The 25,837-nt window shown below is 48.3% G+C and overlaps 1 long non-coding RNA gene across 1 annotated transcript; it reads left to right on the top strand.

Moving 5' to 3' along the window:
* Window positions 1–118: 118 nt before the first annotated feature.
* On the top strand, window positions 119–25,136 carry LOC105705207 (uncharacterized). The gene is made up of 3 exons (XR_001104627.2): window positions 119–1,318; window positions 6,014–6,242; window positions 24,271–25,136. It is a non-coding gene; the product is annotated as an uncharacterized LOC105705207 (long non-coding RNA).
* The last annotated feature ends 701 nt before the right edge of the window (window positions 25,137–25,837 follow it).

Raw genomic sequence — 25,837 nt, 5'->3', positions numbered from 1 at the left:
GTTCTCTTCATGTGGAGGTGAAGCTGCCTGTGTGGAAGACTCTTGGATCAGTCGTCTGAGCACACGTCCAGCAATGGGCATGGATAGCCTAGCCAGAGTCTGGGGGTGCAGGAAGAGCTGACTGTACAGCACGTGGTGCCCCTAACAAACACGTGGTGTTTACAAAGAAAAAAAGGTCGTGCAGATGGTCTGACAGTCTGTCGACCGTGGGTGTGGTGCTCATGGCAGCTGAGCACTGCCCGGGTAACAGACTGTGTGCTGGGTGCTTCAAAGTTGTCCTCTTGGGGATCAGCCCAACTGTGGCGAGGTGGGGAACCAGGCTCAGCCAGGTTAGGTGACTTCCACAAGGTCATGTGGGTGTAAGAAAGGCGGAACTCTCCACAGTCTGCGTCAGGGCTGAAGCCAGAACCCACATGTGTTCAGCACAGGGTGATTGCTGTCATGAGCTGCATTGCTGTGATCCCTTGGCAAGGACACGAATTTTCATCATTTTATTCAACTTTGAAAGAAGCAAATTGAGAAAAATATGAGTATGATGGGGCATGGCGGACAGAATTCTAAAGGTGGGCCCACTGACTTGTACCCCTGGCTGTTCAAACACTAGCCTAGGTGCTGCTGAGCAGGGACTGACGGAATGAAAGTCCCAAGCCATTTGACCTTGAGATCAGAGATTATCTGATGGGTGTGACCTCATGAGCCTAATGAAAGCAGGGAGCTTTCTCCAGCTGTCAGCAGAAAGGAAGGTTGAATTCAATATGTGAGAAAGGCTGGAATTAACATTGCTGGTTTGAAGGAGGAAGTGTTTGTGTGAGAAGGCGTGTGAGTGACTTATAGAAGCAGAGTGGCCCCCAGCCAGGGAACGAGGACCCCAGAGCTGCAGTCGCCAGGAGCTGGACTCAGGGCCACCTGAATGCACCTGGAGGAGGATTCTCCCCCAGAGCCTTCGCGAAAGAGCTCATCCCAGCCACCACCTTGATTTAGACCTTGTGAGACCTGGAGTGGAGAAGCCAGTTTAATTCACTTAAGCCATATAGTAACCCTGTGGGGCAGGCGTTACTTTTTGTGTCCCCATTTTGTCTTGTCTTTGGGTTTTGGTACCCAGAATGGATTCATCATAAACTTTGGTTCCCATTCTCATCCTCATGCCTGCCTTACTCCTGGCCTGCTTCTGTGTGTTTAGTTGCTGCAGTCAACATCCCTGGACCCACCACACAGAAGAAACCGAGTTTCCCAGGTGAAGAGACTTGCCGGAAAAGGGGTTAACTGACAACTTGGCAGCCGATCTACTGCTGCTTCCCAACTGAAAATGATGTTCTGGGTAAGAAAAATAGCAGCATAAGGGGCCTCAGACGTTTGAGTTGAAATAATTTGAAATAACTTAAAGGGCCAGACTTCACGAGAGGTGGTTTAATTGGGATAATGAGTTGCACAGGGAGTAAGCAAATGCAAAGTTAATTAACAGTCATTTCCCTGAGACTATTTGAAGGAGAGAGAGAGCTGTCTGGACGCTGTGGAATCTGGGTGTGATTCAGGTGCCTGTCATTGGCATGATGACTTCTCCCCTGAGGCAGCCAGGGCAGCCACAAAGGTGGGCATGAGGGAGGCCTTGGCTGGCCCAAAGGACAGGGGAGGAAAGAGCAGGCAACCCCCATGGAGCTCGAGGAGATCTTAAAAGCCCATGGATGTGAGAGATAATTGGAATCAAAAGCCGATTAAATTGTTCCTTACAAGTCCACTGTGATTTGAATCCCCTTGTGTGTTGGTATCAGTCATTGGCGGGAAAAAAGTCAGAACTGTGGAAAGCACCTGGGTGAGGATTGGTGGGAGGGAACGTTCCTCATTGTAAAAATAACGTATGCTTATTATAGAAATGTTAGAAACGGAATGGTAGCTCATGTAAGAACATTAGCCCTTCTCCCCGTAGTTCCTCTGTCTTGCCCCTGTTTGGGAAGTGGGGATGGGGGGGAACTCTCTACCTTCCCTTGACCTTTCCCTTGGATTGATCACAAACCCACAACTGGAGCCACAGGCATCATAAGGTGACAGCTGTGACCTTGTGGGCTGCCGGTGGGCAGAGATGAAGGGAGCCTCTGAATCCTGGTCTCTTCGTCAGTACCGTGGGCTGGTACCCTCCTGTTACTGTAGCACTTTCTCCAGATGCTCACCACTGCCAGTGATGTTGGTCACCACCACTGAGGGTGTTCAGGCAGTGGGCGCTTTGGCAGACCTGCAGTGTGTGGTGCTGTCTCAGGAGCTGTGCTTGAGGGTGGAGGGATTCTCTGGGGCTGAGGCTGGGGGTGCTTAGGGGCCTCCTGACCCTCTGCCCCTTCCCTTGCCACTGGAGACCAGGTGGTGACTGTCAGGAAACTTGGACGCTGATGCAGGGTCCCACAGGACGATGTGAGAGCAGCGGGTGTACCTGGTGATACTCTAGTTCCTCAGCCCTTCTGGATAGGGAACCAAGTCAGCAGTAGCTTCAGCCAGAGACATTTATTTCTCCAATATGCAAAAGTCCAGGGGTGGGTAGTCCATGGCTCCCATGATGGCTCTGTGGCCTCAGGTCATCAGGGACCCAGGCTTCTTCCAGCATGTAGCTCTACCCTTCCCAGGGTGTGGCCCACACCTCACTGTGAGCATGGAGCTTCAGGAACGTCCCAGATAGGAGGGGGCAGAAGGGCAGGGGTGTGCTGCAGCTGCCTCCTTATATCCTATTGGCCAAAATGTGGTCATGTGCCACACCTGACTACAAAGGACACTGGGAAATGTAGTCTTTACCCCCAAGGGTCCACTCCCTGTTGACAATTCTGTTCCTGCAGATGAAGGGAGAAAGAATGCTTGGGGACACTAGCAACAGCTCCACCCTAAGCCTCTGTGGCCCTTCTACTCCCACTTCCCTGGGCCCCCTCACTAATGGGATCTCATTGCCTTCCCTCAGCAGCCCAGGAGACTGGGGTCTCTGTTCACTTATCCAACACTCCATAGTCTAGGGCACCCAGTGCTCATTCTCTCCACCTCGCTGTCTGTAAACTGAGGTGCAGAAAGGTGACCTGAGCTGTAATCCACAGCCAGTGAGTGCTGGAGCCAGGGTTCAAGCCCAGGTCTATGCCAGCCCCGCCTGCAGCATCCGCAGTGCAGAGACACAGCCACATGGGAGCCTCTGTGGCTGCCGTAACAGATGGCCACACTGAGGCTCAGAGCAATGCACATGTTATCCTTTTGTGGTTCTGCAGGACAGAGTCTAAACTCAGCCTCACTGGGCTAACATCGAGGTGTTGGCAAGGCTGGCTTCTGCTGAAGAGGAGAATCTCTTTCCTCGTCTTTTGTAGTTTCCAGGTGGTGCCCATCTGCCGTGGCTCATGGCCCTTCCCCCCATCGCTCAGGTCTCTCTCTCTATCCTCACGTGCCCTTCTCCCTGCTCCTCCCGCCCTCTCTCAGCAGGACCCGCCTGCAGGATCAGGATGGACTCCTCCTGTCAGGAGCCCTCATGCATGGTGCCTTTGCCAGATAGGGTGACATTCACAGGTGCCAGGGATTAGGACATGGGCATAGTTGGGTGCCATGGTTCGGCCTTGAGGCAGGAAGGGCCTGCTGACCATGCCCTGAAGAGAAGTCCTGCCCCACGCTGCATTCTTGAGAAAGGAATATCCCAGTAAAGATGCTTGGGTGTCAGGGAGGATGCCCAGGGCCAGGGAAGGCCAGGAAGGCTTTCTTAGACCTGCCCTGGCCCCACCTCTCTCCCTTCCCCCTGCAGGAGCAGCTCTGTTGGGTGGAGGCCCAAGTCCTTTCTGCTCCTGGAACCCCCAACCTCTCTGGACCCCAACCATTCCTCTGTCACCCAAGGCTCAGGCAGGGGTGGGATGGCGTGGGAGCCTCCAAGACTCACCACCGTGGTTGATCTTCATGACTCCCACCCAAATTCCCACACTCCTACTCTCCTGAGTGCGGGTTTCATCCCTATGCCTGATTTTGGGGGAAATTGAAACCTATCGTTTTGCCCAGCTCTTAAACAACTTGCTTAACAGAAAACTTTATTTTCTTAAAGCATCTTTGTGTGTCAACGTCAGGAGTTTGAGACCAGCCTGGCCAACATAGTGAAACCCCGTCTACTAAAAATACAAAACTTAGCCAGGTTTGGTGGTACACGCCTGTAGTCCCAGCTATTTGGGAGGCTGAGGCAGGAGAGGCAGGAGAATCGCTCGAATCTGGGAGGCAGAGGTTGCAGTGAGCTGAGACCATGCCATTGCACTCCAGCCTGGGTAACAGAGTGAGACTCCGTCTCTAAAAAAAAAAAGAAAAAGAAAAAAAGCATCTTTGTGTGTCTTGGATTTGAAAAAGTGCATTTGGATGGAGCGAGATGAGAACAGACTTCCTGGTTATGACAGCACCTGCCCCTGCTGGGCAGCGTGGACCCTGGGGTATGTCTTCCAGGCCCTCGTTTCTGCACATCCCTGGGAGCTGGTGGGTCTTCTGGGCTCGGGGAAGAGTAGATGCCACCTCTGTGCTAGAGGATTTTTGCATCTGGGGTGTCTGATGGGCACCTTCCCCCGGGCCATGCCCACAGCCCAGCCCTCCCTGCACCTGCCACTCTTCACCACGGTGGAGAGCGTCACTGTGAATGCTCCTCCCAGCAGCTGGTGTCTGGAGGCCTCCTCAGTGAAGGATCAGCTGCACGGGGCAGGGGTCCACTCTGTCCATCACGGTCTCAGCGGCCCCAGCTGCCAAATGAGCGGGCACGTGAGGGAGGGCCTCTGGAGGTCTTCCATGATGAGATCCAAGAGATCCAAGCCCTGCCCACACCACGCTGGTTTCCGGTAACAGTTGTGTACTGGATTTAACTACTTCCCCTTAGGCACTGTGACCTGGAAAACACATCCTCTAAAGGGAAGTTTCCAAATGAAAGGAAACTTCAACACAAGCAAAGCCAGACGCCCCACAGAGAAGCAAATTGGAGGTTGGCCTGGGCCCCCAGGGAGAAGCCCCTCCACCCACCCTGTGGCTGACCTGGAGTCCTGTCACTAATCTGAGAAGCCCACCACCTGACCCTGTGCTCCCACGCTGTGGGCTCCTCCGCCCCTATGGGCTGCCCCACTGTGCGCTGCCCCACTGTGTGCTGGCCCCCATGTGCTGCCCCACTGTGCACTGGCCACTGTGCACTGCCCACTGTGCGCTGCCCCCCATGTGCTGCCCCACTGTGCATTGGCCCCTGTGCTCTGGACCCCATGTGCTGCCCCACTATGCACTGACCCCCATGCACTGCCCCACTGTGTGCTGGCTCCCATGTGCTGCCCCACTGTGCGCTGGCCCCCATGTGCTGCCCGACTGTGCGCTGGCCCCCATATGCTGCCCCACTGTGCGCTGGCCCCTGGGCACTGTCCTGCTGTGTGCTGCATGGTGGGCAGCTCCAAACTTCACATCTGTGAGCAGAAGCACCTGGAGTGTGGCCAAAATGCTGTTTCTCAAAAGTTGGGTTGGAAAACATGACTAATGTTTAAAGCATTTTTGAGGACAATTTACTGCTGCTGAGTGGTGGTGGTGGTGACAGTGGTGGCAGTGATGGCTGGGAGGAAGAGAATCCCATTTGCCAGTTCCCCATCACAATGCCGGTCTGCATTGTTGAGACCTACTGTGTGCCAGGGCCTCTTCCAGGTGTCACACGCCCTAGTGCAGGGAGTCCTGCAGCCAGTGTGATAGTTTTCTGTGGTTGGTCCTTGTTTTACTTTGTTTTGTCTGTGTGTTCACTCCCCAGGGAGTGCTTCCATTCCCTTCCCCTTGTGACAGGCTGTGCCCCCTGCTGAGGGCTGTGCCTGGACCCAGTCCTTTTAGGGAAGCCCAGGCTTTGGTGACAGTGACTGACGCCAGGTCTGGACATGGGATCTGGGCAGGGCCAGTCGGGTCCTTCCCTGGAAAGGCTATGGGGAGTCTGGGAAGAGCAGCTATCCCTGCCATGGTCCTCTGGGTGGGAAAGGCGCCCCCCCAACCCGCCGCCCTGTATTCTCTGCCCCTTCCCCCACAGAGGGAGCCTGGCTGCTGCTGAAAGGCAGGAAGACAAAAGGGCCTGCAGACACTGCCTGGAAGTCACAGTGCCACTTCCAGTACCCTTGGCTCTGCCAGCCTCTGCTCCACTACTGCAAGGCGCCTCCAGCTCTGCCCTAGCACTGAGAATCCAGCTACAAATTAGCTTCATTCGCTTCCCTGGGTTTGAGTTGAGCTTCTGTCACTTGCAGCTGATGGTCTTCACCAAAGTAAGTCTTAACAGCCACATCTGCTGGAGGCATTGTAACCCCGGTTGACAGATGAGGGCGGGTGGTGGGGTCAGGCCCCAGGCCCTTTCCAGCACACACTTTCCTGTCCCTCATGTCATCGAAGCACGCTGACACCCATGGTGGGCCTATTTCACTGAGTCTCTGCAAGGGTTTGCTAGACAAGTGGGTGAAGCAGAGCCGTGGCCGGAGGATGCACAGCTGTGGGCGGCCGGGCTGGGCTGGCCCCACCCCTGGTGCTACCCACCATCCAGGCTGCAGGCACCGATGAGGATCCAGCTGAGGAGGGCATGCAGGCAGATGAATGAGCGGCCGAGCATCGGTGGGCAGCGACAGAGGTCAGGGCACCCACAAACACCACGCTGCCCATGTGAGGTGACGGTGGTAACTTCAGCAACGGTGGTGCAAGTGAGAAGAGCAGCCTCTGTGAGTTGATCTGGGCTTGCTTGCTGGGCCCTGGGCCGAGCCCTCCAGGTGCATCTAGCCTTGCAGCAGCCCTGCAAGGTGCAGGTGGGACTGGGATGTGAGGTGGGGCTTCATCCCCCCTGCAGACGGGGATGAGTGGAGTGTCAGCGAGGTGAGGGGAATGGTGAAGTCCCACCACACAGAGTGGAAAGAGATGGAAAGAAAACGTTATGTGTCTGACCTTCTGCCATGGCTGACGCAGGTCTGTTAGAAAGACCAGCCATATTAGGGTCAGGGCAGAGTCTTCTGCATTATTCAGGAAAATGATTCTAATAGTACAGGTAACAAATGAATGCCTTCTTGTGAAAATCCAAACAGCACAGAGAGTCCCATTGCCTGCCCTGGTGGTGATGTGTCCTTCCAGATGTGCTCCTAGGCATTTACATACATGTGCATGCACGTATGCACATATACACGCATGAAGATAGATAGCTTTGGTTTTATAACAATGGCTTCCTGGGCGGGTACAGTGGCTCACACCAGTAATCCCAACACTTTGGGAGGCTGAGGCGAGTGGATCACGAGGTCAGGAGTTCGAGACCAGCTTGACGAACATGGTGAAACCCCATCTCTACTAAAAATACAAAATTAGCTGGGTGTGGTGGCACACGCCTGCTACTCAGGAGGCTGAGGCAGGAGAATTGCTTGAACCCAGGAAGCAGAGGTTGCAGTGAGCCAAGACTGTGCCATTGAGCTTCAGCCTGGGCAATGGAGTGAGACTCTGTCTCCAAAACAAAGGAAAGGCTTCCTATTATTTTAGTGTTCTACAGTTGCCCTCTAAAAACCTTATTTCCATATACATTTTTTTTTCAAGAGACAGGATCTTGCCCTGTTGCCCAGGCTGGAATGCAGTGGCATGATCTTGACTCACTTCAGCCTTGACCTCCTGGACTCAAGGGACCCTCCCACAACAGCCTCCCTAGTAGCTGGGACCACAGGTGTGTGCCACCACACCTGGCAACTTAAATTTTTTTTTATTTTGAGACAGTCTTACTCTGTCACCCAGACTAGAGTGCAGTGGTGTGATGTCAGCTCACTGCAACCTCTGCCTTCCGGGTTCAAGCAATTCTCCTGCTCCAGCCTCCCAAGTAGCTAGGACTACAGGCGTGTGCCACCACACTCAGCTAATTTTTTTTTTTTGTATTTTTAGTAGACATGGATTTCACTATGTTGGCTGGGCTGGTCTCGAACTCCAGGAATTTAGTGATCTGCACTCCTTGGCATCCCAAAGGGCTGGGATTAACAGATGTGAGTCACTGTGCCTGGCCAATTATTTTTGTATTTTTGAGACAGAGTCATGCTCTGTTGCCAGGCTGGAGTGCATTGGCATGATCTTTGCTTACTGTAACCTCTACCTCCCAGGTTCAAGCAATTCTGCCTCAGCCTCCTGAGTAGCTGGGATTACAAGCACACGCCACCACACCTGTCTAATTTTTGTATTTTTAATAGAGACGGGGTGGGTTTTCGCCATGTTGGCCAGGCTGATCTCGAACTTCTGACCTCATGATCTGCCTGCCTCAGCTTCCCAAAGTGCTGGGATGACAGGCATGAGCCACCTCGCCCAGCCATAGTTTTCTTTCTTTTTTTTTTTTTTTTAAAGTTTTAAGTTTCCTTTTGTAGTTTTTTCAAATTGCTTAGAAAGTAATTAGCTGCTATAGTTTTTTTCTTCAACTTTTACTTTAAGTTCTGGGGGGTATGTGTGCCAGAAGTGCAGGTTTGTTACAAGGTAAATGTGTGCCATGGTGGTTTGCTGCATGGAGCAACCCATCACCTAGGTATTAAGCCCAGCATTTATTAGCTATTCTTCCTGATGTTCTCCTTCCCTTCACTCCCGGCTCCGACAGGCCCCAGTGTGTGGTATTCCCATCCCTGTGTCCATGTGTTCTCATCATTCAGCTTTCACTTATAAGTGAGAACATGTGGTATTTGGTTTTCTGTTCCTGTGTTAGTTTGCTGAGGATAACAGCTTCCATCTGCATCCATGTTCCTGCAAAGGACATGAGCTTGTTCCTTTTTATGGCTGCATAATATTCCATGGTGTGTGCGTACCACATTCTCTTTACTCAGTCTATCATGGATGGGCATTTGGATTGATTCCATGTCTTTGCTAGTGTGACTAGTGCTTCAGTGAACATGCATGTGCATGTATCTTTATAATAGAGTGATTAATAATCCTTTGAGTATATACCCAGTAATGGGATTACTGGGTCAAATGGTATTTCTGGTTCTAGATCTTTGAGGAATCACCACACTGTTTTCCACAGTGGTTCAACTAGTCTACATTCCTGCCAACAGTGTCAAAGTGTTCCTGTTTTTCTGCAGCCTCGCCAGCATCTGTTGTTTCTTGACTTTTTAATAATCGCCATTCTGACTTGTGTGAGATGGCATCTCATTATGGTTTTGATTTGCATTTCTGTAAGGATCCGTGATGTTGAGCTTTTTTTCATATGTTTGTTGGCCGCATGAATGTCTTCTTTTGAGAAGTGTGTGTTCGTGTTCTTTGCCCACTTTTTGATGGGGTTGTTTTTCTTTTCTTGTAAATTGTTTAAGTTCCTTGTAGACTCTGGATGTTAGACCTCTGTCAGATGGACAGATTGCAAAAATTTTCTCCCATTCTGTAGGATGCCTGTTCACTCTCATGATAGTTTCTTTTGCTGTGCAGAAGCTCTTTAATTTAATTGGATCTCATTTGTCAATTTTTGCTTTGTTGCAATTGCTTTTGGCATTTTCATCATAAAATCTTTGCCTATGCCTGTGTCCTGAATGGTATTGCCTAGATTTTCTTCTAGGGTTTTTATAGTTTTGGGTTTTACATTTAAGTCATTAATCCATCTTGAGTTAATTTTTGTATAAGGTGTAAGGAAGGGGTCCCGTTTCAATTTTCTGCATATGACTAGCCAGTTCTCCCACTACCATTTATTAAGTAGGGAATCCTTTCCTATTGCTTGTTTTTTTCAGGTTTGTTGAAGATCAGATGGTTGCAGATGTATGGTCTTATTTCTGAGTTCTCTATTCTGTTCCATAGGTCTATGTGTCTGTTTTTGTACCATTACCATGCTGTTTTGGTTACTGCAGCCTTGTAGTGTAGTTTGAAGTCAGGTAGCATGATGCCTCCAGCTTTGTTCTTTTTGCTTAGTATTGTCTTCACTATTTGGGCTCTTTTTTGGTTCCATATGAATTTTAAAATAGTTTTTTTCCAATTCTTTGAAGAATGTCAATGGCAGTTTAATGGGAATAGCATTGAATGTGTAAATTACTTTTGGCAGTATGGCCATTTTGATGATATTGATTCTTCCTATCCATGAGCATGGAATGTTTTTCCATTTGTTTGTGTCCTCTCTGATTTCCTTGAGGAGTGGTATAGCCTTGAAGAGATCCTTCACATCTCTTGTTAGCTGTATTCCTAGGTATTTTATTCTATTTGTAGCAATTGTGAATGGGAATTCATTCATGGTTTGGCTCTTTCCTGCCATAGTTTTTAAATTTTTTGAAGAGAAGGGGTCTTGCTCTGTTGTTCAGGCTGATTTTGAACTCCTAGGCTTAAGGGTTCTTCCAGCCTTGGCCTCCCAAATTGCTGGGATTATAGGTGTGAGCCACCATGCCAGGTGAGTACATTCTTGAATAGCAAACTATTAATTTATTTAACCATTTCCCTATTGATGGACATATTTAGGTTGTTTCCTTTTTTGTCATTAAAGCCAAATTTCTTGGTTCTGTTTACTTTTCTTCTCTCTCTTTTTTTTCACCTTGAACAAATCTTTTTTTTTTTAAGATGGGGTTTCACCGTGATAGCCAGGCTGGTCTTGAACTCCTGACCTCAGGTGATCTGCCCACCTCGGCCTCCCAAAGTGCTAGGATTACAGGAATGAGCCACTGCGCCCGGCCCCTTGAACAAATCTTAAACTCTTTTTCTCTTTTGGGTGAACTTTAGGGTTGGCTTCTCACTGCCATGAACATCTGTTGGAATTTTGACTGTGACAGCATTAAACGTATAGATCGATGGGGGATCACCTTTATAATATCAAATCATCCCTTCCAGAAAAATGATATTATTTCCTTTTATTCATGTCTTTTTTTTTTTCTTTGAGACGAACTAGTCTTGCTCTGTCGCCCAGGCTGGAGTGCAGTGGCACAATCTTGGCTCACTGCAACCTCTGCCTTCCGGTTCAAGCAATTCTCCTGCCCCAGCCTCCCACGTAGCTGGGATTACAGGTGTATGCCACCATGCCTGGCTAATTTTTGTATTTCTCTTTAGTAGAGATGGGGTTTCACCATGTTGGCCAGGCTGGTCTCAAACTCCCAACCTCAAATGATTCACCTTCTCAGCCTCCCAAGTGCTGAGATTACAGGCTTGAGCCACCGTGCCTGGCCTATTCATGTCTTCATAAAAGGTTTTTGGAAAAGGTTTTGCTGTCTTCCTGCACGTATTTTTCTTTAGACTTATCCTAGGTATTCTGTAGGCTTTGTGGCTTTGGTGAATGGGATGCTCCGTTACGTTTCAATGCTTGGGGGTAGGAACCCTTTTGGTATTTATCCTGACCTTATACCTGGTCACCTTGTTATATCCAAGGGGTTAAGTGGGTCCTGCATGTCGGCCCCATGTTTTCACTTCTTCACAGCAGGCTGGGGCTGTTAGCTCAAAGCCAGCCAGCACCAAACTCAAATTTTCACACATCCATTTGCATTAAATATACCACAGAGAAGCATATTGTTAGCCACTTAGAGCCTGCCTGCTTTGCACAATCTTCCCCACCCTACCAAACTGCACCCAACATCTGCGGGCCACAGATAAGATGAACCCTGGGGCTACAGAGACGTCAAGACTTCAAACGACTGCTGCCCTTTGGAGGTCTCTGACTCAGAGATTCACCTAGCTAGGTCAGCCTCTCACAGAGTTCCTTCTCGCCGGTCACCTTGCCCTTGCCCCCTTCTGGGTGTGGCCCAGTGCTGTCTTTCCTGGAAAGTCTCTCGGCTGTCACAGAGTAGCCCAAAGGAAGCTCACTGTGCGCCAGCGCCACCTCGTGGTCATACCTCTTCCTTAATCAGCCCGGAAATTGCCCGTCTCACCAGACCTTTCTGAATTCTCTTATTTGAAATTGTGTTCAATCAGTATAACGTTATCTTTCAGGGACTGCACGGTCAGCTGTGGCTTCTCTGCATCTTCTTTTGTTACTCACCTTTCATTTTCTTGTCTTATTGCATTTGCCTTGATTTAATGTTGAATTTTAGGAGCGATGGTGGCCCTCTTTGCCTTGTTCCTGGCTTTATTTTTAAAATTATTTATTTATTTATTTATTTATGGAGTCTCCCTCTGTTGCCCAGGCTGGAGTGCAGTGGCACAATCTCAGCTCACTGCAACCTCTGCCTCACGGGTTCAAGCAATTCTCCTGCCTCAGCCTCCTGAGTAGCTGAGATTACAGGTGCCCACAACCTTGCCCGGGTTTTTATATTTTTAATAGAGATGGAGTTTCACCATGCTCCTGGCCTTAAGTAATCCACCCGCCTCGGCCTCCCAAAGTGCTGGGATTACAGGCATGAGCTACTGTGCGTGGCCCCTTGTTCCTGTCTTTAATGAGGTTGACTTGAAAGTTTTGCTATTTAGTATGAAGCTTACTGCAGGCTCCCAGTATTTAAGGTCACTCTGGTCAAAATATACCCAATACACCTCATTTCCTGTCTCATCCACGTCTACTTCCTTACTCCAAACTCCTGATCCATCTCACTTGGATGAGTCCGCCAAGCTCTTACCTCTTCCCCTACTTCCAAACTTGAGCTTTCTCCACCTCCCAGTCTATTCTCTACGAAGCAGCTCAAGTGGTCTTACAAATAATAAATCAGATCATGGCTCTTTTTTTGCCCAAAACCTGCCAGTGGCTTTTCATCACACCAACAATAAAACCCAAATTCCCTTTACCAAAGATTTCAATGGTGTGTGCTTCAGGGTGCGTTCCCTAGGGGTGGCTGCTGAGATGGGGCTTGGGATGCAAGCTGTTACTGCTATTATCCACTGTGGAGGGAGGGGAAGTGAAGCAGGCTTGGGCAGAGGAAGAGGTGCGATGCCTCTGCCAGCCTAGGGGGAGGGTGGAATCTGGAGTGAAGACCCATGGGACTGAGACGGCTGGGCTTCTGTCCCGCACCTCCCTCGGTTACCGGATGCAGACGGTTTTGGAAGGGGGATGCTGAGTTTGCAGCTGAGGTGATTATATGGTCCCCGTTACACTTCACATTTTACTATTTCCTCCTGGCTTTGATGTCCGTCTTGCTGAAGTGCAATAGCAATGTCTTCAGTGAGCTCTATGGGGAGTACACTACTTGGAGATCTGAAAATGACATTTGTTCACCCTTACCCTTGAATACTAATTTAGTTCCTAGCACTCTCTAGATCAGGGGTCAGCAAATGTCCCTGGCCAGAGAGTAAATACTTTAGTCTTTTCAGTCCTTATGATCTCTTCACCACTCCACCTGTTACAGCGCCAAAGCAGCCGTAGACAATATATAAACAAGTGGCTGTGGCTGTGTGCCAATAAAGCTTTATTTATAAACACAAACGGTGGGCCTGTTTGACCAGTGGGCTGTATTTCGCTGCCCTCCCTGCTCCAGATTTCACTTTTTTTTCAGAGTTTTTATTTTGCTTATTGTTATTTTTAGAGACTTGGGTCTCACTTTGTCACCCAGGCTGGCCTGAACTCCTTAGCTCAAGTGATCTTTCCACCTCAGCCTCCTGAGTAGCTGGGATTACAGTTTTTTTTTCAGTTTTATATCTGCTTCTAGGCTGAGTCTCCAGGTCCCAGGTGGAGCTGCTCCTCTTGACTAAGGTACCCATGCTTAGCTTGTGCCCCGTTCTGCAAGTTAGCAGCAGGAGGGCACTTCCTGCAGCGGCTCCACGGGTCAGCTTTCTGGGACGTCCCATTGGTTGTGTCTCTCCCAGTGTGGCTGGGGCATCCGGAACAAGGGGGCGTACACGCTCTCTGAGTGTGTCATCAGAGGGGATTCTGTCTCCTCCGATGCCACGTGTAGCTGCTGTTCCCACACAGGCTGTCTGGGCGGCAGTGCAGATCCGTGTGCCTTTTCTGAGGGAAACCTGCCAAGCGCACAGAGGGCCTTCACCATGTCACTTCCACTTCCTGAGTACACACTGAGGACACGTTCAGAAGCCGGGACACAAATGCTCTTCAGAGTGTTACAGGAAAGAGGTGCTGATCCAGACCCAAGAGAGGGCTCCTGGATCTCACGCAGGAGAGAATTCAGGGCGAGTCCGTGGAGTGAAGTGAAAGCAAGTGTATTAGGAAAGTGAAGGAACTTTTACTTTCGCCGTAGACAGAGCAGCCCTGAGAGCTGCTGGTTGCCCAGTTTTTTTCGATGATATGCTAAACAAGGGGTGGATTACTTGTGCCTCCCCTTTTTTAGGCCATGCAGGGTCACTTCCTGAGGTTGCCATGGCATTGTAAACTGTCATGGCGCTGGCGGGAGTGTAGCAGTGAGGACGGCCAGAGGTCACTCTCAGTGGGGTTTTGGCCAGCTCCTTTACTGCACCCCGTTTTATCAGCAAGGTCTTTATGACTTGTGACCTCCTGTCTCATCCTGTGACTTAGAATGCCTTAACCGTCTAGGAATGCAGCCCAGTAGGTCTCAGCCTCATTTTACCCAGCTCCTATTTAAGATGGAGCTGCTCTGGTTCACATGTCTCTGACGTTTCCCCCCTCCCTTTTATAAGAGAACCCTTAATCCTAAGGGTTGCAGAGGGACGAAGACTCATCTTCTGTAACTTCTTCAGGCTGAACAGGGGAGATGATATTCCTGCCAAACTATGAGGGTCTCTTGCATTCAGGGTAGAGAGGAGTTCAGTCAGAAAGCAACAGTCTGGTAAGGGGCATTCATAACTCTTGAGTTTCAACAAAAGGTGATATCTGGAAGATTAATAAGTGTTTAATTTTAGAAGACATTCAGTAAGCTTGTCCTGTACTCCTACACAAAGAGTATATCAGCAATGTATTCCACAAGAGTAAAGCAAAATAAATAGTTGTTCCAAGTAAACCAAATGAGAAGGCTTTTCGTGACCTGGGTGACTGTCGGAACTAAGCTGCTATGGGGTCGTTACCTGACTGTAATGTGCCTGGAACTAGAACTCTGATCCGGATTTTCACATCACCCATCCCTCTTGTTTCTTATGAGCAGCAGCCAGAGATCACTGGTTTGTTCACAGGAAGAAGCAGGGTTAGCCTCAATCGCAGAAACAAACTTAAAAGAACTAATGAGCCTAGACTTTAACAGCAAGGGCACCATAGTTCTTGCAACGTGATATTTCTGTCTTCAGGTTTTCGTTTGTACTAAAGACACATCATGTTAAGACTGATTTGCTTTATTATACTTGGCTTGATTATTTGTATAAAGCGCAGCAAGCGTAATTATTTTTCACAAAATTGGCTTTGTTGGAACTCTGTTCCATAGAAGGAATTTTAGATAAGACTTTTTTTTTTTTTTTTTGAGATGGAGTCTCGCTCTGTCACCCAGGCTGGAGTGCAGTGGTGCAATCTTGGCTCAGTGCAACCTCCCTGTCCCGGGTTCCAGCGATTTTTTTGAGATGGAGTCTCGCTCTGTCACCCAGGCTGGAGTGCAGTGGTGCAATCTTAGCTCAGTGCAACCTCCCCGTCCTGGGTTCCAGCGATTCTCCTGCCTGCCTCAGCCCCCTGAGTAGCTGGGACTACAGGCGCCTGCCATCACGCCTGGCAATTTTTGTACTTTTAGTGGAAACGGGGTTTCACCATGTTGATTAGGATGGTCTCGATCTCTTGACCTCGTGATCCACCCGCCTCGGCCTCCCAAAGTGCTGGGATTACAGGTGTGAGCCACCGTGCCCGGCCACATTCCTCCTTTTAAACAACCAGTCATTTTACTTTAGAACAAGAATTTTTTGAGCTGGAGTCTTGCTCTGTCACCCAGGCTGAAGTGCAGTGGGATTATAGGCTCATGCCACCATGCCCCATTAATTTTTGTAATTTTTAGTAGAGATGGGGTTTCACCATGTTGGCCAAGCTGGTCTTGAACTCCTGACCTCATGGTGAACTGCCCACCTTGGCCTCCGAAAGTTCTGGGGTTACAGGCGTGAGCCATTGCACCCAGTCTAGGACAATAATTTTTTTTTAAGATGAGGTTTCACTCCTGTTGCCCAGGCTGGAGTGCAATGGCACAATCTCGACTAACTGCAACCTCCACCCTCTGGGTTGAAGTAATTCTCCTGCCTCAACTTCACAAGTAGCTGGGATTATAGGCTTGTGCCACCACACCGGGCTGATGTTGTATTTTTAGTAGAGATAGGGTTTCACCATGTTGGTCAGGCTGGTCTCGAACTCCTGACCTTAGATGATCCACCCACCTTGACCTCTCAAAGTGCTGGGATTACAGGTGTGAGCCACCATGCCTGGCGCAAGATCCTTTCTTATAGAAAATCTCTTTCTTCATAATCTTCTTTGTATAGCTAGGAAGCATGGCTAATTCCCCATGTCCCAGGTCTTATCTAGAATCTAACGGCTTTAAGGTAGGTAAATTGAATAATTTTTAAAAGTTAAAGAAGTAGTTTATGACCTTAAAGCATTTAGCAAATTTAATATCTGACCTGCACAATTTAGACTAAATGTTTTTTATCAATAATTTTTAAAGCTGTTTTTATTTCCCAAAGATTACTAAAGTTACATGAACTAAAAGACATTTCAGGTTTTTTTTTTTTGTTTTTTTTTTTTTGACGGAGTCTCCTTCTGTTGCCCAGGCTGCAGTGCAGTGGCACAATCTCGGCTCACTGCAACCTCCGCCTCCCGGGTTCAAGCCATTCTCCTGCTTTAGCCTCTTGAGTAGCTGGGATTACAGGCACGCACCACCATGCCTGGCTAATTTTTGTATTTCTAGTACAGACAGGGTTTCACCATGTTGGCCAGGCTGATCTCAAACTCTTGACCTTGTGATCCGCTGCCTCAGTCTCCCAAAGTGCTGGGATTACAGGTGCGAGCCACTGTGCCCAGCCCCAGGCATTGCAGTTTTTATTTTGCCTTCAAAATATTTGATCTAAGTGCTTATTTGTGTTTAAGCCAATTAATTAGTGCTCTTTTATGTAAACATTACACAAAACACATATATAGCTACACAGAAAGACAGAAGGTGATTACTACAGTAGTTGTAAAATTTTTCATTAGCCAGTTTTTAAGTTTTTTTAATTAGATGACTGGCTTTCGGTGGAGCCCTTGGAAGAACAGGGCCAGGAAAGGGGTTTCTGGTGCCTCTGTTTTTCTCAAGGAGTGTAGGCTGTTAGAGCTTGAATATCCACTTTTAATTAAACTGATTTTAACCACAACACTCCTTAACAAAGTCCTTTTAGAATTTCTTATGCCAGACAGCCGATATTTCTGGCCTTTGAACTTTATCAAAGGTAACCTCTCAGGTGCTTAGAGAAAGGAAAACTTAAAACACTCTGTGGAGGACAGTAGAATAGACAAGGTCCTGCAGATGTTAAACCAGAAAGGACTTACTTCCTAGGTGGGGAATCAAACCTGGATCGCCACTGTGAAAGTGTAAGGCTTTAGCTACTGAGCTCCAGCATGGGGCAGCCTTCATCTCCCTTCCCAGAAGGAGTCTAGAAGACTGAATTTTGAGCTTGCAAAGGCTTTTTAACTAATATGATTTTTGGAGCTAACTATGATGTGAACCCTAAGATTCCTGTTCCCTGGAAGGGGGAGACCAAAAGTATTGCCATGTGGTTACAAGGTCAAGTTCCCAAGGACGTAAAACAAGGTGGAGACTTTGTCCAAACTTTTTTGTTTGTTTCAGGCACCTGCAGCCAAGTTTGTTACTGACCAGTTTGCTGGGTCATCTTGAAAAGCGGGCTTACAGGTGTTCTAAGGCCGTGTTTTATCCTCCTATTACCCCTCAACACAGAAAAATGAACTCATAGCACAAAATACACCAGCTTAAGACTAGCCTTAGAATTCTTTTTTGCATTAATCAAAACTTGACAGAAGAGCGAAACACTGATTATTTTATTTTATTTTATTTTTTACCATTCATCCAACTGTTTGCACAGAGAGAGAGAAGCCAGATCTCTGGCTGGTAAGAAATTCTGACTCTTACCTTTTTTAAAATTTTTTGAGATGGAGTGTCACTCTGTTGCCCAAGTTGTAGTACAGTGGCATGATCTCAGCTCACTGCAACCTCTGCCTCCCGGGTTCAAAGGATTCTTCTGCTTCAGCCTCCCGAGTAGCTGGGACTACACGCATGTGCCACCATGCCTGGCTAATTTCTTGTATTTTTAGTAGAGACAAGGTTTCACTGTGTTAGTCAGGATGGGCTTGGTCTCCTGATCTCATGATCTGCCCACCTTGGCCTCCAAAAGTGCCGGGACTACAGGTGTGAGCCACCGTGCCCGGCCAGAAATTCTTACCCTTTTGCTGGTATTCCAGGCTTCTGGGTTCCCTTTCCCTGAGCAGCCTTAGAGATCCAGCTTGTGGCACCGTTGCCCAGGGGCCAAGCCTCATCATAAAGGAAATTATTTTTTGTTCTGGCCAGAGCAAAATACATGTGATAAAACCTTAGCCACTCTGCTTAGCACCCACTATCAAATTGGCAAGGCTGAAATTTGTCCCCACTCTGCTTAGCACCCACTATCAAATTGGCAAGGCTGAAATTTGTCCCCAGATGGGCCCCGTCATCTTTAATCCAGTTTCCAACTTGGAGTTTCAGCACATGGTCTCCGGGCAAGATGGCTGCCCTGAGTAACAGAAAAGATAGGAAAGGAAAAGGAGGGAAGGAAAGCATTGCCTGAGTCAGGTGGGGAAGATGAAGAGCGTAGGGAGGCCAGAAAAGACGCACTCATTGCAGCTGACAGTGAAGACTTCAGGCGGCCACTTGTTGGCAGCAAAGGAATCTTTTCCAGCAGTCCCGTAGCTCTCAAGTTTCCCCATTTAGGGAGGAAAAAGCTCCCCATGTCCCACGATCCCGTACCTGCCAACCCTATCACCCACGGCCGTCAGCAATGAGTGCAGGGCAGATTAATCCAAAGAGAAGAGCAGTTAACATCCCATGGTACCAAACCTGTTCTTAGCTGAGAGGGGCTTTGCTGAGTCTTTAACCCCCTAACTCTTAGAAGGGACTCTAACCCTCCCCAAGTTGGGTGTTTAACGCAAGGTCGGTCAAGCATTCTTGCCTTTTATTAAGAGGGGCCTCTAACCTGCTCTGTCTTAGGAGAGAATCCAACTTCCCTAAGTTGGCCTCTAACCCAATCCCATCCTTTGCCCTGGTACCCCACCACTTACCCAGAGTCAGCCAATCAGTGCTGCAGTGGACTTCCTTTGGGTCGGGGGTCTCCTTAGTATTGTCCCTTTTGTGGTTCGTGAGAAAGATGTTACTGGACCCCAGTACTTACACAAAATTAGTCTTTGGGTCAGGGGTTTCCACAGGATAAGCCCTTCATGGTCACCAGAAAGATATTACAGGGAAGGGGTCCCGATCCAGACCCCAAGAGAGGGTTCTCGGAGCTGGCACTGTGGTCTCCAGGCAAGTCCACAGTGCAAAGTGAAAGCAAGTTTATTAGTAAAGGAATAAAAGAATGGCCACCCCATAGACAGAGCAGCCCCGAGGGCTGCCGGTGCCCATTTTTACAGTTATTTCTTGATGATATGCTAAACAAGGAGCGGATTATTCGTACCTCCCCTTTCTAGACCACATAGGGTCACTTCCTGACGTTGCATGGCATTTGTAAACTGTCATGGCGCTGGGGGGAGTGTAGCAGCGAGGACGGTCAGAGGCCACTCTCGTGGCCATCTTGGTTTCGGTGGGTGTCGGCCGGTTTCCTTACTGCACCCTGTTTTATCAGCAAGCTCTTTATGACCGTATCCTGTGCCAACCTCCTGTCTCATCCTGTGACTGCCTTCGCCATCTGGGAATGCGGCCCAGTAGGTCTCAGCCTCATTTTACCCAGCTCCTATTTCAGATGGAGCTGCTCTGGTTCACACGCCTCTGACAAGAGCGAGGACTTGAACGAGCCGGCATCACAGAGCATGCTGGGGCAGGGTGTTTAATGTCACACAAAGTGCTTGGTACAGTTTTGTGAAAGTTGTGTGATAAGACAGTGTTCCTCCACCGTGATTTCAGTGATGTACAAGGGCCCGGGAGGAGACAGCGAGAGGCTGCTGCTGGTCACCGTGGGGACTGGGATCCGGGCCAATTTTATCTTCTTCTTTGTACTTCTCTATTTTGTCCAACTTTAAAAAAAAATGGGCATACATTAACTTTTAACAAAGCTTATCTGACTTTATATTTAATGAAAAGGCATTTTAATGTGTAATACATTAAATGTATATGTACGTTAATATTAACATGTATGTTAGCACAGAACAATCTGAAATACATGCACATGGGCAAAAAGAATTGAAGCCATATAAAAATACATTTGGAGGACAGTTTCCCTCCTGTGCCTGTCTCTAAATTCCTTTCCAGGGCAACTGTCACTATCATTTCCTGTGGGCGCATGTGGAGATATATTACATAACAGCCATGAATATGTATACAACACCCACAATTTTTCACAAATGTTGCGTTTTATTCAGGCTCTTCTGCTCCTCATCTTCTTTCTCTTTTATTTTTTCTAAATGAGAAACTTAGCTCTATTTTTTATATTTATTTATTTTTATGTTTTTATTTTTTTGAGACAGAGTTTCACTCTCATTGCCCAGAATGGAGTGCAATGGCGCAATCTTGGCTCACCACAACCTCTGCCTCCTGGGTTCAAGTGATTCTCCTGCCTCAGTCTCCTGAGTAGCTGGGATTACAGGCACCCACTACCATGCCCAGCTAATTTTTTTGTATTTAGTAGAGATGGGGTTTTACTATGTTGATCAGGCTGGTCTCAAACTCCTGACCTCAGGTGATCCACCGCCTTGGCCTCCCAAAGTGCTGGGATTACAGGTGTGAGCCACTGTGTCCAGCCTATTTTTATTATTATTATTATTATTATTATTATTATTTTTGAGATGGAGCTTCAGTCTTGTTTCCCAGGCTGGAGTGCAGTGGCACAATCTCGGCTCACTGCAACCTCTGTCTCCGAGGTTCAAGCAATTCTTCCGCCTCAGCTTCCTGAGTAGCTGGGATTACAGGCACCTGCCACCATGCCTGGCTACTTTTTGTATTTTTAGTAGACACAGGGTTTCACCATGTTGGCCAGGCTGGTCTCGAACTCCTGACCTCAAGTGATGTGCCCACCTCAGCCTCCCAAAGTGCTGGGATTACAGGTGTGAGCCCTGCACCCGGCCCAGCTCTATTTTTTAAATGTAACTAATACAATCCAAGACTGTTCATATCTATGTGCACAGATCTACTCAGACTTTTCAGTGGCTCCGTGGTGGTCTATTATCTCAACGTCATCATAATTTAATCTGATCCCATATGTGGACATTTAAATGTTTCTAATCTTTGGCACAAGTGTTAATAAATGTAGATGTATATATGTGCGTAAACCACTAAGGGGCTATCAGATTGCTGTATCACTTCTAGCAATCCGAAATCCACTTCCAGCAACAACAAAAGTAACGGGATGCCTGTCCCACGGTAGGGAAGGCGGGAATAGCTTTTGATAAATACTTCCGGGTGAGCTGGAGATTTGTATGGGAAAGGCTTGTCTTGATTCACCTTCCACCATACCAAAAAAACCCATTCCATATGGACGGCAGAGCTAAGTGTGAAAAGCGAAAAATCAAGCTTTTAGAGGAAAACATAGGAGGACATCTTTGTAGCTTTGGCACAAATAAAGATTTCTCAAAAAGTGCTCAAAAGTGCTAACTGAGAAATTGATAAGTTGAACTGTATTGAAAACAAGAAGTTCTGTTCATCAAAAGACACTGTCGGCTGGGCATGTTGGCTCACACCTGTAATTCCAGCACTTTGGGAGGCTGAGGTGGGTGGATCACGAGGTCAGGAGTTTCACCATATTGCCTAGCCAATATGGTGAAACCCCGTCTCTACTAAAAATACAAAAATTAACCATGTGTGGTGGTGGACCCCTGTAATCCCAGCTACTCAGGGGGCTGAGGGGGAGGATTGCTTGGACCCAGGAGGTGGAGATTACAGTGAGCTGAGATCGTGCCATCGCACTCCAGCCTGGGTGACAGAGTGAGACTCTGTCTCAAAAAACCAAAAAGCAAAAAACAAACAAAAGACACTGTCAAAAGAGTGGGAAGGAGAGTTGCTATATATGTGTGTATATCCCCAACAGGACTTGTATTCAGCAAATACAGAGAACTAGAGCTTATGAAGGAAAAGACAGACAACCCCATGGACTGATGGGGATACTTCACATAAGAGGACAGCTAACGGTCAATCATCATGGAAGAAGTGTTCAATTGCGCTGGTCATTAGGAAGATGCAAATTAAAACCGCAATGTGAAATGACTACACCCCTGCCCAACCCAAGATTGAAATGAAAAAGACCACAAATATCAAAAGTTGGGGAGGATGTTTGTTGTTATTTTGTGCTGTTAGGTTTTGGGGTAATTTGTTACGTGGCAATAGCTAGCTAATACATTTAGTTATTCGGAGAGGGTTTTAGGAGTCATTGAGAAGATGAAAGGGATACATTTTGGGACTCATATTTTAAAGTAGCTTGGTCCTTTTTATCAAGATGAATTGAAAAATGAAAGCAATTATCTAGGCAATTCGACCAAGGTAATATTAATTCCATTTGGAGGTATCCAGTCAAAGTCTATGATGTGCCTTTTATTTTAATTGAGTTTCTTCATAACGGTCCTGATTCCCATTTCACTTGGCTGAGGCCAACTCGGCCTTGATCTTCAGATTTCCTTCCAGCGCTGGAAGCCTCTTTGGCAATTCGGGGTAATCACCTCTCTGATGTTGCTGCATCCAACTGTAAGAGAGAAAAGATTTCATCTGAGAAAAGGCTCGCACGCAAGAGAATACAGCACTCACTAGCATGTCATGAAGACCTGCCTGGCCTTTAAAGCCAATTACCGGGACATCCACACCAAGCTAAACGAAACAACAGTTACGGGGACGGAGCTGAGCAGGCTTTGGAAACCCCACACCAAGTTGTTTCTTCCCACTCTGCCCTTTCTATAAAACTGTTTCCCCTTAAAAAGCAGCATGATGTCTGACGGGGCTTCTACCTGGAAAAATCGCCCTGGCCTTAAACCTCGTCAACATAACGTCACAGTCATCCTTCAAGGAAAATTCCAAAGTCACGGACAGACGCTTGCCCTTGAGCTTGGCTTCCTTTCACAGAATCTCTTTCTTGGCAGCAGCCACGTGGCCACAAACTGTTTAGAAGTTAAAGTCCTGACAGGGGACGGTGGCTCACACCTGTAATCCCAGCACTTTGGGAGGCTGAGGCAGGTGGATCACCTGAGATCAGGAGTTAGAGACCAGCCTGGACAATATGGTGAAAGCCAGTCTCTACTAAAAATACAAAAAAAAAAAAAAAAAAAAGTAGCCAGGTGTGGTGGTGGGCACCTGTAATTCCAGCTACTTGGGAAGCTGAGAGAGGAGAATCGCTTGAACCTGGGAGGCAGAGGTTGCAGTGAGCCGAGATCGTGCCACTGAGCTCCAGCTTGGGCGACAAGAGCAAAACTCTGTCTCAAAAAAAAAAAAAAAAAAATGCAAGTCCACCCCCACCCACGATGACAGTGAGTCCCAGACACACAGAGGGGCAGGAAGGGGAGTGTCGTGACACTGGCTGTGGCTGTGGCCACCCTTCTGTCCCCACATCCTCTTGAGGATTTTCACCCCCCCGCCCCCCACTCACAAACACGGGAACTGCTCCTGGAGGTGGGGCAGGGGGTTCGCGGCCACTTCAGGCAGGGCATAGCGTCTTCACAACTCGCTCCCATTGGGGTTTGTTTGTTGCCCTTGTTTGTGTCTGTGGGGCTGGGGCCCAGCTCCAAGCGGTCACCCAGGACCCCATGGACAGGGTCGCCATTGCAGCAGGTGCCTCTGAGGAGGGGAGACTCCTGCAGAAGGAGCACATGTCGCCAGCACTCATGGCCCTCTGGCCAGAGCTGGCCACGGTCGCCTCACTGCTGGGGTGGCCTGATGTCTGTCTCAGCCACACCCAGGCATGCTAGTGGCCTTGGCGCCCAGCGGCATCCCCGGTGCTAGACACTAAGCTCCTGGAGGACAGAGAACAAAACGCTTTTGCTTCTCCTGCCTCCATGGCTCGGCCCTCACCTTCACTCCCACGAGGAGCCCTTTCCTGTGTGTGTGCTTGTGTGTCTGTGTGTGTGGGTATGTGTGCCTGCGCGCGGGCCTTGCCACTGGGAACCTAAATCCTGGTGTTATTTTTTTTTTTTCAAATATAACTGATGCCCGATTTCTCTCTGTGATTTTTCAGCTGCTCGTTTTGGACCCCAGGATTCTTTCCTCGATAGCACTCTAGCTGAGCTTTTATCCAGCTGAATGCAGTCTGCACACAGGAAGTGTGAGCTGGTTCTCATCTCGGTGGACCAGCTGGATTGTAAACCTGTGGCGTGGAGTCCTCAAGAGCTGCCTTATTTTTCAGCATCCGGCTGTCACCGTTTTGACCTTGTGCCTCCCTAACTGAGAAACGACCGAGCTGAGCAGAGCTGGGAGAGACGCAGGACCTGGCAGCCCTGAGTTGGTTTCTCCATGAAACAGGCCTGAGATTGGAAGAGATTCAGGTTAGAAATCAGTGGGGAGACTTTTTGGTCTCTGCTAACTTATTAGGTGATCAGGTGAGACCCGGATGCACAAAGCTAACGATGTTGCACGTTAAAATTGCTCTTTCAGCTTTGATGGGCCATTTTACTCCTGGGCTGAAAGTAGGGACTTGAACAGACACGTCCGTGCCAGTGTTCATGGCAGCACGGTTCACTCTGGCCAAGAGGCGGACACAGCCCAGAGGGCCAGCAGTGATGAATGGAGGCACAAACGTGGTCTAAACATACAGTGGAATATTATTCAGCCTTAAAAAAGAATGAAATTCTGGCTGGGCGCAGTGGCTCACGCCTGTAATCCCAGTACGCTGGGAGGCCAAGGCGGGCGGATCATGAGATCAAGAGACTGAGACCATCCTGGCCAACATGGTGAAACCCTGTCTCTACTAAGAAAAAATACAAAAATTAGGTGGGCGTGGTGGCACGTGCCTGTAGTCCCAGCTGCTCGGGAGGCTGAGGCAGGAGAATCACTTGAACCCAGGAGGTGGAGGTTGCAGTGTGCTGAGATCACACCACTGCACTCCAGCCTGGTGACACAGTGAGACTCCATCTCAAAAAAAAAAAAAAAATTGACACCTTCTACAACATGGATGAGGCTTGAAGCCCGATGCGAAAGGACAAATATTGTGTGTTTCCGCTGGTATGAAATATCCAGACTAGGCAGACCTCACATAGGGACAGAAAGTAGAATGGTGGGCGTCGGGGCTGGGGGAGGGTGGCCGGGAGTTCGTGTTGAATGGGACAGAGCTTCTGTTTGGGAAGAACAGAACATTCTGGAGATGGAGGGTGGTGATGGTCGCACAACAGTGTGGATGTGCGTAAGGCCCCTGAACTGTACACCTAAAAGTGGCTAAGATGGCACATTTTATGTTAGATGTAGTTTTGCTAAAAAAAATTAGTAATGTGAAAACACACCTGGGATGGATTTGAAAAAGTTCTGCCAGAAACAGGAGTGGATGTGTCGTCAGGAGAATCTGGGCAGAGAACCAGGAGTGAAAGCCAATTAAACCTCTTTGAGAACTCTTACTTAGGCAATTTTAATTTCTTCTAAGTAGTAAAATATATGAGACCAACAAATTAAATACTTCTCATAAAAACAAGACGGACGAAATGTATGGCCATTTACATTGTAAATCTGCAGTTACGAGGAGAAATAAACCGATTCTGGACACCTGGACTGGTGAGACCAGTTGAATTGTGTCCCCCAAAATTCATATGTTGAAATTCAAACTCCCAGCATCCCAGAATGTGACCGGATTTGGAGATGGGGTCTTTGCTGAGATAAATGAACTCATGGCGGGGGGTGCTTAATCCAGTAGGACTGGTGTCCTCATAAAGAGGAGAAATTGGGAGACAGACACACGCAGGGAGAGTGCCACGTGAAGATGAAGG

The sequence above is a fragment of the Aotus nancymaae genome, unplaced genomic scaffold, assembly GCF_030222135.1.
Source record: "Aotus nancymaae isolate 86718 unplaced genomic scaffold, 86718_ANA_hifiasm-v0.15.2.pri h1tg000006l, whole genome shotgun sequence".
Classification (NCBI taxonomy): domain Eukaryota; kingdom Metazoa; phylum Chordata; class Mammalia; order Primates; family Aotidae; genus Aotus; species Aotus nancymaae.
This window is presented reverse-complemented; position numbering and strand designations above follow the sequence as displayed.